The sequence below is a fragment of the Protopterus annectens genome, chromosome 2.part0, assembly GCF_019279795.1.
Source record: "Protopterus annectens isolate FY-2018-M chromosome 2.part0, PAN1.0, whole genome shotgun sequence".
Classification (NCBI taxonomy): domain Eukaryota; kingdom Metazoa; phylum Chordata; order Ceratodontiformes; family Protopteridae; genus Protopterus; species Protopterus annectens.
The window spans coordinates 1,470,131,890-1,470,147,399 of record NC_056728.1 but is presented as its reverse complement, the minus strand read 5'-3'; positions in this window follow the sequence as shown (position 1 = coordinate 1,470,147,399).

Sequence of the window (15,510 nt, the reverse complement as noted above, 5' to 3'; positions counted from 1 at the left end):
TAATCTCAGTTTATTAGAATATTCCTTGGAGTTGGGTTCTGCTTTGTTAGTTTTTAAGGAAGCTTTCATGCCACACTGTCACCTTGTTATGTTTATTAGGGAGGAACTCTGCTTAACATACCTGTCTGTCCAGCAGGTCCATTTCATATCACAGGCAAACAGTACCAGGCTTGCCAATTCTAAAGACTTAAACCTTAGATCTTCAGAATTGGTATTCTGGTGCTGTTTGTTTTGCAGATATGCAAGTAGGTCCATCAGGGTGGGGTCTGATAATGCCTTCTATGCCGTGCATTGATCTCCCCTCAACAGCCTGTAGGAGACACAATACAGGAATAGAACTTTGAGGCAGTCTGCTTAGGACATAACAACATAGAATGATTTCCTCAGTTTGTTTGTGTCTTTTAGCTTTTCCCGGTTAGGGGTCGCCACAGCGGAACTCCGGTCTGCTAATGATTGGTAGTGGATTTTTACGTACCGGGTTACCAGCCCTGATGCACAACCTTCAATGAAGGCACACCCCATTCACGTATGCCTCCACACAGAAGATGCTCTAGCTGAGAATCGAACGGGACAACGTCTTGCTATGAGGCGACAATGCTACTGCAGCACCACCACCGCAGTTCAGTACTGTAGACAAATCACGGTCAAAGGTGAGATTACTGTCCACATGTGTTCCCATGTCCCCGACTACTGGGTCAACTCTAAAGGGTATTTTGTCATTGTGGTATCTGCAAAGGTTAGATGACTTTACAAAGCAAACTATTATGCATTTCTTAGCATTTAGTTTTGGTCCAAGGCTCTGACACAAGTTAATTTTTCTGTGTCAGCCCTTTCTTGAAAACATTAGTGCCTTTGGAGGATTCTATAAAATTGGCAGTCAGAGGCTCTTGACAGTGGCCTTGATTTCAGAGAAATAGATGCTAAAAAAAGTGGTGCCAGTACCAATCCCTGATGGATTCTGTTTGTGATTGGCCTCTTTATAGAGTTGGATACCCTAATTCTACCTTCCTGTGTCCTGTCTCTGAGCAAGCTGGTTCTCCACCAGGTGACATAAAGGTTTATACCTAACCTCTTGAATTTGCCAACAATGACCAAGTGGAATATCATGTCAAATGCTTTGAACAGATCAAGGTAGGCAGTGTGAACTGTTTTGCTCTCATCCATTATTTTGGTGACTTTCACAAAGAAGTGCACTAGGTTGACTAGGTATTACCTGCTCTTGACAAAATCCAACTAGGTTGGGTTCAATGTCTGACAGTTCCCTATGTCCTTAGTGACCATTTCCATGATAATTCTTTCCATGGCTTTGCATATAAGACAAGTTAGACTTATGGGCCTGTAGTTCCTAGGGTCTGTAGATGGCCTGCCTTTGTGCAGAGGGATGGTGGTTACTGTTCTCCATTCAAGAAGCATGAAACCTCTTTGGAGGCTATGGCTAACTAGTGACTGCAGAAGTTAGATCATGTTTCATGCTATTTTAAGTTAGTCTGGGATATTGTCACAGACAATTGATACAGTGTTCTTGACCACAGACAGAGCATTAAGGACCTGTTTTTTAGTGATAGTAGGGTCAGTTATATTTGATGGTATTTCCTGAGGGGAGGCTGGGGGAGAGAGAGAGAGGTACTAAATTTGTCTGCCACTAGGTTTGATATATCTTCTGGCTCATTGCAGGTGACTTCTTTAACAATGATCCCTTCACACAATTGTGTATTGCCTTTGAGGTTGTAGACATAGAAAAGGAATGCCTTGCAGTTGTCCGTGGCCTAGGATTTACCTCATATTTGGTATAGGTAGACTTCATCTGTCCCCTGAGTTGTTTGTTTAGTTTGATGATGGTGCTTTTATCCTGCTGGGTGCTACACCTCCTCATTTTTGCAGTGATTTCCTTCCTTCGCTGTGCAGTCTGTCAATGTTGTGATTTCACCAGGGTGGTTTGTCTTTTGAATTTGTTCTGTACTTATTCCTGGTGGGTGCAGCTGCCTCTATGCAGCTATTAACATGCTTGTATAGTTTTTTCTGTGTGTAGGCAGCAGTGGTCTCAGGATTTATGGTGGGGGGCTTGACATTTTGCCAGGTTATCACTTAATAGTAGGAAGTTAGTCTTAGAGTATTTCCTGAACATTCCAAGGTTAGTTGGTGTTGCAGCTTTTATTTTTACTTCAAAGAAAACTGTTTCATAGCCTGACCTTGCCTGAGAGGATGCTACACTAGCAGGTGTGCAGCACTCACCCATATTAGTGAGGACTAGATCCAGTATGCTTGAGCCCCTGGTCAATTCATTGAGTATCTGATCCAAGGAGCTTGTGTTTACAATATCCAGAAATCTATCTGCCTTCACATTTGGTGTTGTATATGTTTCCCAGTTAATAGTGGAGTAATTAAAGTCACCCATAAATATGGTACACTTGCAAGGAGGTGGTACGGGATTTTGCCTACTCTGATTTGAATATGGAGAATCTCAAGTGCTTCACCCTGTTTGACCAGCCTTGAAGTATATTTATTTTTGATGTAAATCAAGACACTTCCAGCTTCAGTCCCTGACTGTGTAGTAGCTGGTCTAAATGTGTGGAAGGCATTATAGCCTTGCACTGCTGGGGTACTTTCCACAGCTTTAAACAATGCCTCAGTTGCTGCACAGACATCAGCATTCCCTAGGATAAGGAGAGCTTGTAGGGAATGAAGTTTCTTGCTTAGGCTCCTACCATTGAGCAATAACACCTTTAGATTTTTTTGATTTTGATTTGCTATGTTGAAAGTATTTTTAGTTTACCATTGCCTAAAAAAGGCACTATGGGTGACTGCAGTGTTTTAGATAATATTCTAAAGCCTAGAGGGGAGCAGTACAAAGCATCCCTGGAAAAGCAGCATGACCTGTTGACCATCTCTTTCTATGGTGACAAATATTGCACCCCCTTAGAATAACAGCAGAAACAAAGCTAATTACTAAAATCAGACAGCTTCTGTTCATATTGTAACATCATCATTGAAGAAGGTAGAATGCTCCTCAATGCTAGGCTCATACCAGCCTGGGACACATATTCTGAGAGGTTCATGATGTCTGTCTTCATATATCTAAAGAAGTATGTTTCAGGCCATTTATACTCACATGGACTATGAACTGAGTCATATTGCTATTTGTTGAAATGACCTGAGTGCATGTGAAATGTGGTGGATCCTGGCCCCTGATAAGCAGCACACTTTCTCCTTATTCAGCCTGTTTTTTTGGACATCAAAGTGTCTCAGAATGGAGTCTCCAATGACCAGAGCATTGGATTGTTGGGTGGTTTGCCTTATGGGCTTTGAAGTAGAGGTGGCTGTATGTGCTGATGTGGGTGTTGCTTTGAAAGAATGCATTGAGGATGCCAAGAGCATTTGTTATGTGTACTTTATCTATGAGGTCTTTGTTGTTTAGGAAGGTTACATTTAAGTGCCTCAGCATATATGGATCTATGTATCTGGTTTGTAATGTCTGTTGGGTGCCGAGTGTGTGTACTATTGACAACCTGGTTGACATTAGGAGTGCTTCTATGTGAGATCTTTGCCTCCAGTGACATTGCATAAATGCATGTCATATACCATATCAGTTTGTTTGAGAATTAGCTGGCTGTCAGTAAACTTGAGGCATTTTCTACATTGCCTCAGGAAGCCCATGACCACATAGCTGGTAATGGAGATAATGTGAAAGTCATATCCATGGTACAGGTCCTTTTTTATTGACTAGATGGCTGCAGTGAGAATATAAATTAAACTCAAGGGTATCTGATTTTCAACTCTGGGGGCAGCGCATTTCATTGCAAACTAGTTGCCCTGTGTGCAACTCAGCATTGGTGAAATTTCAAGCATGCTTTTACAGAAAAAGTGTCAACTCAAGGTGCCTGTGTCTTTACAGAGCACTGTGAAACACTTGAAAGGAAACTACTAAAGCAAACACTGATGATTTATGAATTAAGTATTTAGGGAGATTTTCAAAGAATTAGCTTTGTTAAGAATGATGAATATTGGGGATTCACTGAATTGTCTTCTACCTTGCTACTGCTGGTTTCACCTCAGCCTCATTCTGCTGGGATACAATGCCCATTTGTTTCTTTTCTCACCAGAGGCAAAACAGTAGCACCAATCCAAGATCAGAAGCAGGTCATGGGCTCTTTCTTGATCAATAGTCTTGCCCTGGATTATGCAGGGATCTGTAGGCTTTTTGTAGCCTTTTCTTGTTAGATGCTTTGAATAGCGCCCAGACCAGTCAGGAAGGTCCCACACAGACACTCATTGCTCAATCAGAAAGAGTCAGGAATCAATGCTGTCCACTTCTTCTCTCACCAGGAGCAAATACAAACAAAAATTCTAAGCTGGCATTTATGAAGCAGTTATCTGGTCTTCTGATGATCAGCTGCCTCCAGGAAATAATGTCCCTATGCTCCTTCTCTCACCAGGAGTAAAAGAGATGCACTAATGTCAAGATGACGACTGAGGTCCAGAATGTGAGCTCTCTAATAATTGGTGGTCTTTGACCAGATGTTGCAGATTTTAAAGGTAAGATGGAAAAATGTGTTAACTCATTAACCCTGAGTACCTTCTCATGGAGCTTGTGTGCTTAAACCCGAGCGTGCCATGAGAAGATACAAATTTCAAGCCATTACCCCCAAGTGCCTTCCACAAGCGAGACAAACTGTCATGCAGATTTGTACTTCACCTTAATGTAAAGCATGCTGAAATCGTAACTGAATGTGTAATTTACCTTCTGTAGTTACGATTCAGCATGTTTTTACATTAAGGTAACATTTAAGTTTTTGTTGAAAATCGGGTTTCAAAGTTCTTCATAAAGCAATTGGTGGCAGCCAATCGGATTCTTGCAATCCAAGCCACCACTTGCATAACACCTCCACCTCCAAACTAAATTTCTTTTTTATTCTGCAAATAAAAAGATGGTCCAGCAGCAGGTATTTCCTTTCTTTTTGCAAAAATTTGGAGATTTCAACTGCCACTGGATCCTTTATTTTATTATCGGCACTCAAGGATTTCACCAATCGCACTACTAGCAGTTCCCATTCACTGGGCTTATTTGTTTCTTCCGGTAAGCTCTTATATATTTTTTTTTTTACTTTTTTATCTGTTTTTTTCTCCACTTCCCATGCCTGGATATCCTCGTTGAAGTTGTAATGTAGTTTAACATGTAAGTAGTGCAGTAAAATACTTGCAGAAGCTTTCCGTACCTGAGGCCACTGATCGGACTAGCTACACAGAAGAGGCAAAGCGAATCAAACTGCTGAATACACCTCTTAATCCTCTGAGCTAACTGCAAAGTGGTGTAGCTCTCCACTCAGACTACCTCCCTTCAGGTGTAGTAAATGTATGTAGGTGAGGGTAGTAAATGTATGAAGGTCAGGGCAGCAATTAGTGAGTTACTTCTGTCCCTTATCCCTTAGGTCCATTGCTGAATGGGCACATGTAAAGAGAAAAGGCAAAGGTAAGGCAGACTGCTGACACTGAAGGAAGTTGCAAGGCAATAGTGGTATCAGCAGTCTGAGTGGGCAGCCAGCACAGGTATGGGACACTTCAGATAACCACCAGCTGGAGCCCCATGCCTGTCCTTGGCATATTAGTGGAGCGGCTGTCCTTACCCTACTTTTTCTGTTTACATGTGCCCTTTCTGTGCCCCCAAGGTAAGACTGTGTCTTCTACTGTTATGGGAATCACTGGAAAGCGGTGTAGCTGTCCACTGAATCTCCCTTTCTTCCGGTGTAATAAATGTATGTAGGCCAGGGCAAGAGGGTTTACATTACCTCCCCCCTTTCAGTCCTTATGGCCATTGTCAAAAGGACACATGTAAATGGAAAAGGCAGAGGTAAAGCAGAGTGCTGGCATTGCATGCAATCAGGAGTCATTGCTGCTGCCAGCAGTCTGAGTGGGTAGCCAGCACAGGTATAGGACACTTCAGACACCCACGACCTGAAGCCCCATGCCTGTCCTCAGCATATTAGTGGAGTGGTGGTCCTTACCCTGCTTTTTCCATTTACATGTGCCCTTTCTGTGCCCCCTTGTCAGTCATTGTGTGTAATTTGCTGTTTTCCCAGGAAGTAGGTAAGTACCTCTGAAGCGTCATCACCACTTATGTACCAAATGCAAAGAATACTGTCCCTGTGGATAGGATGGGAGATTTGGATGGGCTAACCAGGTAATCCATATAATATACATATATATGTAGTCTTCCAATACATCTGTCAAAAATCAGTAGTAATCTGTTTGCATGTTCTTTCCTTTGCAGGTTTGTCCACCTTCTGACACTGACATGGCTTCATGACCAGGAGAACGACAAGTGACAGTGTGGGTATGTGTCCATTCCTACATTCACTGGGCTGCCAGCCATGCCTCCAAACTGTAAAACTGGTAAAACTTGAGCTTCCCCACTTCCAGTGTGACGGTATACTGGATTGCAAGAAGAGGTATGCATTGGAGTGGAGTACCGCAGTTGTTGGAAGAGAAGTGTTCCATCTACCATGAGCCTGACATTCTTGTGCTGCACATTGGAGGGAATGATGTCATCAGTCAACCACTCAGAAGGCTATGGTTTCAAATCACAACAATTTTTGGACACCTGCAGTTTTTGTAGCCACATTGTCGTTTTGTGTGGTCTGATATAATTCCTCAACAGATATGGAAAATAGAAAACAGTCAATGCACAGCTCACAAGGCCAGATGTTTACAGAATGGGTTCATGCATGGCTTGATGCACAGGGTTGGTGGATCTGCAATCTGCCATGACAGCATCACCGCAGAAGATGTTCACCTGTTCAGAAGGGATGGCGTTCACCTAACTGAGGAGGACATTGTGTTGTTCTTGACTGACTTTCACAATGGCATGAGGAGAGATATGCAGGACTGGTAACATGCAGCTTGTCAGAAGAATGGAAAACGCCCATGACCAAGTAGGACCAGTGCATTAATTAAAACTCTATTATGAAATGAGTTTTGTGAAATATATTCTCCTGAGTTTGAAAATTAACTGTGGTAAGGAGCTGGTGAGGATGCTGAGAAAGAACAGCTGTTTCAGGAGAGTACTACCACGTACAATCGAATATGTCATGGGCCATCCTGCAATACTTCTTATTTTAGTTTGCTTTTATCAGGCATGTGCAGAGTTTAGATGACAGGAAGGGCTTACTAATACAGAACTTGATCCCTTAGGTCCATTGCTGACTGGACACATGTAAAGAGAAAATGTAACAGGTAAGGTAAACTGCTAACACTGAAGGAGGTTGTGAGACTGCATTGGTATCAGCTGTCTTAGTTGGTAGCCAGCACAGTTATTGGACAGATCAGATGGCCTTTCCTGACACTGAATTCCCATGCCTGTCCTGGGTTCATTAGTCGAGTGGCGGTCCTTATCTTGCTTTTCCTCTTTACATGTAACCATGCAGCAGTATGCTGGCTACACCAAGAATGTGTATATTTACAATCATATGTGTCTACATGGTAAAACTGGTTCTGAATGCTGTACACATGTACAGATATCAGTTTTGCTAGGACTCAGGTTATGGAAATTATTATTGTTTCATACTTCGGTAAATAACTTTGCAAGGAAGAATCTGAATGTGCTAAGTAATACCTCATTTTGAAGACAGTATTAATAGTTCCAACATGGTAAAATAACTTTCCCTGTATGTTGTACACATGTACAGATATCAAAGCTTGTTTTGGAGTTAGGTTATGGAAATTATGATTTTTTCATAATGTGGTAAATACCTTTGCAAGGGTGCATCTGAGTGTGCTAAGTAATACCTCATTGTGAAGACAGTATTGATAGTTCCAACATGGCAAAATAACTTTCCCTGTATGTTGTACACATGTGTGAATATCAAATTTTGTTTCGGACTTAGGTTATGGAAATTATTATTTTTTTCATATTTTGGTAAATAACTTTGCAAGGGAGAATCTGAATGTGCTAAGTAATACCTCATTTTGAAGACAGTATTGATACTTCCAACATGGTAAAAGAACTGTGCCTATGCGTTGTACACATGTACAAACAGCAAATTTTGTTTTGGACTTAGGTTATGGAAATTATGATTTGTTTTCATATTTTGGTAAATAACTTCACAAGGGAGAATCTGAATGTGCTAAGTAACACCTCATTTTGAAGACAGTGTTGATACTTCCAACATGGTAATAGAATTGTCCCTGTATGTTGTACACATGTGCAGATATCAAAGTTTGTTTTGGACTTAGGTTATGAAATTTTTTTTTCATATTTTGGTAAATAAATTCGCAAGGGAGAATCTGAATGTGCTAAGTAATACCTCATTTTGAAGACAGTACCAATACTTCCAACATGGTAAAAGAACTGTGCCTATGTGTTGTACACATGTACAAATAGCAAATTTTTTTTGGACTTAGGTTATGGAAATTATGATTTTTTTTCATATTTTTGGTAAATAACTTCACAAGGGAGAATCTGAATGTACTAAGGAATACCTCATTTTGAAGACAGTATTGATACTTCCAACATGGTAAAAGAACTGTCCCTGTATCTTGTACACATGTACAGATATCAAAGTTTGTTTTAGAGTTAGGTTATGGAAATTATGATTTTTTTTCATATTTTGGTAAATAACTTTGTAAGGGAGCATGTCAGTTTGCCAAGTAATACTTCATTTTGAAGACAGTGTTACTCCTTACAACATGGTAAAAGAACTGTGTCTGTTCACTGTACACATGTACAGATATCACAGTTTGTTTAGTCTTGTAGGATTACAAAAATTATACATTTCCAATACTTCACATTATTATGCCTATATCTTTTCAAGGGAGCATGGTGATCACACAAATGCATCAGTTTGAAGGTGGCATTCAGATGCACAACTTCTACACTGATATGTAGGCTCTGTCTGTTACAGGTGAGTAGATATTATGCTTTATTTATCAGTTATGAGAAATATTATATTAATAATATTTCTGTGAATATCTCCATAAAGGTGCATCGCCCAGTAATGGTTAAGGTATAATTTTAAAGCTGACATTCATACTAACAAATTAAATACAAATTGTATGGGTCTACATGGTACATTGTACAAGATATTGTGCTTTGCTTTTCCAAAAACGTAAAAAATGTACACAATATCTACATTCCTTGCTAAATATTTAATAATGACTTTGATATGTGCTATCAACATTTATACTTTTGGAAAGGTCAGTGTCTGCTGAACAACTTTCACATTTACAGTTTTAGTCTAGGTCTTATAGTTAAAGAGTTATGAGCATTTGTTTTCTGTATGGTATTAGAAATGTATTTTCTGAAAATGAGCTCAGGCTGCACTGTTCTTCCTATGGTGGAATTAAGCAGGCAGCTTTTTCTGTGCTGCTCCAGATTGAATGAGTTAATATCCTAAGAGTTGCAGTGTGGTCTACATAATTAGATACGAGAGAGGGAGTAACTCAAGGCTTTATCAATTTAAAGGGAGAAACTTTAATTTAAAAAGTACAAAACAGATCAGATTGGGGTGAGTACTTTGTATTTTGGCTATATGGAATATAGTGGGAGAGTGATTAAATAACTGAAGGGGGAGCGACTTACTTACAATTGCCAATGAAAGAGGAGAGGGATTGAAATATGTTGTCTAGTCTAAAATTCTTAAGTCACCCCAACAGTGATAAACAGGTTAAAATATAAAAAGGCACACAAATATGAATCACTATGCAGTTCAGAAGAGCATGCAGGAAATATGCACTGCTACCCTGGGTTTGGGACTGCACTCACCACACCCCAGAAGTGGCTTCACAATGAAAACTTCACTGAGCAGAGTCTTTGGCTTGCTTTCCATATACCTTTTGTTTCACTGTCTCTGTGTTTCTTTGCTTTCTAATACTCACTTTCCCACTGATATAGTAGTTCAAATAACATCTTGCATTCATATACAAATATGCATTAGATTCCAGAAAAATCAGGTAATATTATTCAGAACTGCATCCTCGTGAATGCCATGCATCACATAAATCAGCTGATCAGCTGACATTAGACAGTGATAAACAGGTTAAAATATAAAAGGCACACAAATATGAATCACTATGCAGTTCAAAAGAGCATGCAGGAAATATGCACTGCTACCCTGGGTATGGGACTGCACTCACCACACCCCAGAAGTGGCTTCACAATGAAAACTTCACTGAGCAGAGTCTTTGGCTTGCTTTCCATATACCTTTTGTATCACTGTCTCTGGGTTTCTTTGCTTTCTAATACTCACTTTCCCACTGATATAGTAGTTCAAATAACATCTTGCATTCATATACAAATATGCATTAGATTCCAGAAAAATCTGGTAATATTATTCAGAACTGCATCCTCATGAATGCCATGCATCACATAAATCAGCTGATCAGCTGCACATCAGACTTGGTCACAGCAGGCTGAGTCACAATGATACACTGGCATATCTGCTAATTGATCCCAGCTGCTACCCACATGTTATGGACCATCTCTGTCATTTCAAGGCATCAGGCATCCTTGTGAGATGACAGCATGGTTGGTGAACCCCATTAGATGCAGTGCCCTAATATCTCACTGCAGCCACAGGAGAAAATCTCTGGTGCATTTACTCAGGGATGTTCTGCCCTCATTGGGGACAATGAACTCTTACACTGCAAAGTCCCATGTTCATCTGTTGGTGAGCTGATACTGCAGGAGGATATCCACCCAGGATGAAAACAGATAGTGTCATTGTGTCATCTGACTTTCCTATTAACATTGTTGGCCTCAGCACTGGTGCCACCATCATCTGTTATTCTACTGCAGCCTCTATAGGCATCACTGTAGTATTGGTCTGATCTTCGAATACATGACAAGAGACAAACCAGATTATGTGCCCTTGTGCTTCAGCTGTGGTCCTGTGGAATGAATGGTAAGTATTTCTTATATTACTTCTTCTGTCATCATGACATGGCTGAATATCTGCTATAATTATGACAAAGCACAGACAGTATATGCAGTCTGCGTATAGTCTGTATGTACATCTATGAAATGCTTCTGCTGTAATGAAATCTGCAATATGTGCTACTAACTTGGTGTATTATCCACTGAGATATATGGTGGTGGTTCATCTTGGTGCCAGTGTTAATTTCTCCAGGGAGTACCACTGTACCCCTGCAGGGGAACCAAAACCTACTCCAGTTCTATTAGCCAACTGCTCCATTGTTAACCTCAGTAGCAAATTAGGTAGTACAATTATCTTTGGTGCAGAAGGCTGTGGGTTCTATTCCTGTACCAGGTAGATGGATTAACTTGTGTTGACACTGCAGTATAGAATCATGGGGGTGCTTAATTCTGAGTGTGCCATTCTTAAAATGAGATGTTAAACCAAGCCCCATCTGCCTAACATGGGTATAGTTCAGGTGGATGTAGATCCCACAATGCTTGCCAAAAAGAGAAGAATGTCCTTTATTTGTATACAAAAATAACTCTTACTTTCAAAATATTTACATATTTATAAATATTTGTATATATAAGAATATATAAATATACAAATCTGTTTATACATATTCATAATTTCCTTTACAGTCATGCAAATTGTTCATCCCTATTGTACCCCAATACCCCAACTCCTTTATCCATAACCACCATCTGATTTTACTTAATATTGTTGCTAAAATCCATTTACCATTAAACATAATTTCATTTATTCTTTCTTTCCATATAACACATATAACATAAAATAACTTTTTTATCTACTCTACTCTTATAATATCCATATTTAATAATATCCATGTTTATTTTACCACTATTTTATATCTTCAAAAAGTCTACTTTACATAGTTTTCCGCATAACATTTTTATTTTTTTTACATTTTCAAAAACACATGTTACATAGTTTCTTCTTGGCAATGTAAACATATTCTATTACTTTTCTTTTTATATGACACATTTCCTTTTACTGGCAATTTATGAACTACTGGTCTTCACAAAATAATCTTGACAACTCTACTTTCCGATTACACCTTTTGCGTCTTATTTTTTTATAGCTTAATTTTTTTCATCTGTTAGATTTTCACATGGTTTTACATAGTAACATTTTACCATTACATTCGTATACCATACTTTTCAATATATTTCTGTAACATCAACTTTTATTTTCTACAAAAATATTTTTTCTTGGCAACATTTTATTTCTTCATTTATACACTCTTTTTCTCTTTTAGTCTTTTTTACCATACCCCAAAAGTCGTCATGCTTATATTGCTACAGTTTTACTACTAATCTCTTATCTTTTTCATTTATCCACTTTAACACTTTGCACAAATTTAATGAAGCAGCATATACCACTGGGTTAATTAACCTTAAACCTACTTCCTTATTTACATACATATCTCATTTTTAATGGTTTAATCAAGAACCCCATATAAATGAAAACATTATCTGCAATAATTCCTTTCCAAATGCTGTTGGCAGCATCAATACACTTGCTAAGTATGCTATTTTCCCATAAGTACTGAATTTATCAAATAACCCTTTTTTCTGCATGATAATTTATATGTTCTCCAGAAAAGACATGTTTGCTTATTTCTTCTATTTTTTCATTCAATTCTTTATTACCAAATGTTATCCCTAACACAGAAATTTCATTCATTGTAAAATATATACCCCCCAATCTTTGCTACATCACCTAAACTTTTCTCTTTATTTAAAGCCATCCCTATCATCTCTAAACATTTGTATAAATTATTAATCCTTTAATCCAATTTTTGTTTTTTCCAATTATTATAATTTCATCTGCATATGTTAGCAGAACTGGAATTCTTAATTATTCTGGTGTGATATTCCCTGCCACCTTCATTTTGTAATTTATTTCACATACTATCCCATTCATAAGTAATGCAAAGAATATACAACTCAATGGACATCCCTGTCTTACACCACTCTTCATATGTACCTCTTGGCTTAACCAGCCATTTACAAGTGTTGATACTTTATTATTACTATATGGTGACATGGGTTCCATATACTAGATCGAATTTTCACTAATTTGAAATAGTGCACAGAATGCTCACTGCAGCGAAAGTGCACTTAATCGATAGTGCACTTACGCGAAGTTCAGTGCAATGAACGGGTGTTGTACTGAACATACGTGCACTACTCATGGACCTTAGGGTTAGGGCACGGGTCATAGTAAGGGGATAGCCCATGACTCGTGCCCTAACCCTAAGATCCGTGACGACTGCAGCACAGTGAAGGACATAGCAATGTCCTCCACTATGGTGCGATAGTCATGAACCTTAGGGTTCGGGCATGGGTTAGGGTAAGGGGATAGCTTTACTAACTATCCCCTCACCTTAACCCATGCCCTAACCCTAAGGTACATGACTATCGTACCACAGAGGAGGACATAGCTTGTTTTTTATGTTCTCCACTGTGCTGCGGTGTTTTTGGTGAAGTGCACTTACGAAAAAGTTCACTTTCATTAAAGTGAACTTTCGCAGAAGTGAGGCTTCCTATTACAAGTTCGAAGTAGTGAACTTTTGTTCTTGTAATAGGAATCTGGTGACATACATAATTTCCTAACTTTCTATATTATATTATATTATATTATATTATATTATATTATATTATATTATATATTTCATTATTATCTATAAGATCGTATGTCCAATTGTGAAAAATGCCTTAATTAAAATTCTCTATCATGATTCATGCTTATTCTTTCTCTTCTTCCTTACTGTTCATAATATCATCCACAATTTCTCTAACTTTCATTAATAATTCTTGACAATCCTTCCCCTATATACTATATATGTTATCTTCCATAATATTTTCCATTTTAGTTTCAAATTTCTTTTGTATTCTTTTCATAAAGATCATATAAGCATGATTATTCAATACTATTTGTCTCTAGTTTTTAATTCTCTTCTGTCTTCCTTTCCATATGAATTTTAGTATTCCACTACATAATTATTTATATATAAAACCTTCATTTAACCATTCATTCAAAATCCTATATATATATATATATATATATATATATATATATATATCCACTTTTAAATGTCGAAATTCTGAAATCTTGACTTTTAAAAAAGTACCTAAAACATCAAGATTTCAGAATCTCAACATTTAAAAGTGTGTTAAAAAACAAAGACAGGGACTTTCAATAAAGTGTTTGCAGGAGGCAAGCCCCCCTGCACCCCCACTCCCCCCTACTTAAATATACCAACTCCGAGATCTCTCTACAATGAAGAGAACAGTAGTGCTCCTGTTGCACTTACCATTCTCTTCACTGTAGTGTGATCTCAGATTTGATATATTTAAGTAGGGTGTGTGGGGGTGAAGGAGGACTTGCCCCCCCTGCAAACAGTTTCTTTTACTTTATTACTTTTTTAACCCATTTTTAAATGTCAAGATTCAGAAATCTCAATGTTTTGGGTACTTTATTTAGAAGTCGAGATTTCAGAATTTTGACATTTAAAAGTGGACCCATATATATATATATATATATATATATATATATATATATATATATTTTGTACTTATCCCTTTAAATTTAGTTTTTCTGTCTTTTACCCTTTTACCAAATAATTATTATTTTTCCCTTTTATTACCTCCCAGTTTGTCTTTTTCATCACATATTTCAAAACCTTTTTCTAAATCTTTTTTATTTTTTCTTTCACATCAGTTTTTTCCTCTATTTCTATTACTTCTAAAATGTCTTTTCTTGGTTTATTTTCTTCTCTTTTTCTTTACTATTATTTTCATTTCTGCAATCCATTCATAAATGTCCAATTTTGTTACATTTATAACATTTTAATTCACATTTTTGCATCATGTCCTTTGAAAGTCTCGGTTTCTGCCTCTGTTTGAAATTGTACATGTATCTTCTTTTTTGTTTCCCTCTTAAATGCCTTTATCACATAAAGACTCCATGGATTACGGTCATTCTTTTTTTCATAATCTCCAAGAAAATTTTTGATTGAAAAAATGGTCTCAGATATAATGTCACAAAATATCTCTTTGTTAGTAAGAATAAATGTTATTACCTCATGTGCTTTTACACCCAAAGGAGTTATTAAGTTGTCCCACACTTCATATTTACATTTCTTTACCTTCTTTACTTTGAATCCTTACCATGTACTTCCATTTTTCATTGTCTTCTGCCTTCATTTCTGCTACTATACATTTACCTACTTTTACTTTCTCTGCCTATGTTTTCTTTTCCCACTCAGTACTATTCTTCCGGATTGTCTCTGCATCATCTTTTTGTATTTTCTCCATAATGCCCCACCCCCTCCCAGGGAATATCTACTTCATTTTCTGGGTCACTCTGCACCACCATTTCTTTAAATAAATCACCCCACAACCCTACTGACTGGAGGGTTGTAATTATACAGCCATCATTTGTTGACTCTTCTTCATCAAACAGGTTTCTTTGAAGCATTTCTTCAGAATCCTGAACACATTCTCCAGTCTCAATATTTATTTTCTCTTTCATTTCTTTCAGTGCTACATAATTTTCTTCTTTCTCTATCTGCCTC